The sequence below is a fragment of the Otolemur garnettii genome, unplaced genomic scaffold (genome assembly GCF_000181295.1).
Source record: "Otolemur garnettii isolate 467f Iridium unplaced genomic scaffold, OtoGar3 scaffold00112, whole genome shotgun sequence".
Lineage (NCBI taxonomy): Eukaryota > Metazoa > Chordata > Mammalia > Primates > Galagidae > Otolemur > Otolemur garnettii.
The window spans coordinates 1,608,411-1,609,799 of NW_003852507.1; positions in this window are offsets into that span (position 1 = coordinate 1,608,411).

Below are 1,389 nucleotides of genomic sequence, written 5' to 3' on the forward strand. Positions count from 1 at the left end.
AGCCAATTTTTAATTTTTTTTTTTTTTTTGTAGAGGTGGCATTGATCTGTTGCTCTGGCTGGTCTCAAACTCCTGTCCTCAAATGATCTTCCCACCTCAGCTTCTCGTGCTAGGATTATAGGGGTGAGCCACTGTGCTGCATCTTTTTTAAGAGGTTTATTTGCATCCAGCCCCTTTTGTTGTTGTTGTTGAGACAGAGTCCTACCCTATGCCCTGTGCAGAGTGCAGTGGCATCATAGCTCACTGCAATCTCAGTCTCAGGCCATGGGACTGAACCACCTCAGCTTCCAGAAGCTGTTGGGATTACAGGCACTCGCCAGGGTGCTTGGCTGGGTTTTTCCATATTTTTAGGAGTCAGGGTCTTACTGTTGCTTAGGCAAGTCTCAAACTCCTGAGCTCAAGCCATTCTCCCTCCTCAGCCTCCCACAGTGCTGGGATTACAGGCGTGTGCCACTGCTCCTAGCTTATTTGTATCCATTTTCTCTCTACTTTCATTTCTCCCCAGGTACCTAATTTTTATTAGACTTTTGTCTAATTATGGCTAAAGACCCTCAAAAAGTATAGGATAATAGCCACTAAATGTTTTGCTTTGAATCTGTTACTGCAGAAGAGAAAAAGGATAGGGGAAGAAAAAAGAAACCAACATTTATTCACAGCTAAACACTAGGCACCATATTATAGACCATTTAATCTTCACAGAAAGTTTTACCAATGCAGAACAGAAAAGCTGGATAACTGCGTGAATTCTTTTGTTACTGCATTATAATTGTGTTTAACTCTCAGAAAACAACTTTTTTTGACAGAGATGTATCTTTCTCTCAAAAGGTGGATAGAAAACTTTGGCCCGTTGTCTACCTCATTTCCTCCTTTCCTGTGCCAGTCAATTCTAGAAAGTTTGTTCCTATATCCTTCAGTCTTCAGTCATAGTAGTCGTAGAGAGGTGGCTGCCATCTGCTGGAACTTCAGTGATTAGCAAGTCACTAGCAGCCTTTTACATGTATATTTTTAGAAACTTGTGGGTTTTGTTCTTTTTCAACTTGCTTTAAGTTGTTAATGTTGAACTTCTGTTGTTAAAGGAGAAGGAAATAATGTTGAACATTTATAGATGCTAGTTCTGTGCCAAACATGGCCCATGACTTTGAAAGATGTGGTATCTTTTATAGGGACTTGTGATCTCAGTAAAGCCTCCATTCTTGTCTATAGTCATCCCTCTCCTCCTTATTCCACTTGTTACATTGAGCCCTTTAGATCTCTCCAGAAAGAAATAGACGAATGATAACATCAGAATTTTGGGCAATGAGATGGTTGGGAGAAGGTAATGATAGGCATCTTAAAGGAAACAGGTTGGTTAAGATGAACTAGAGTGTTGCAAGGTACCTCTTCTTGACT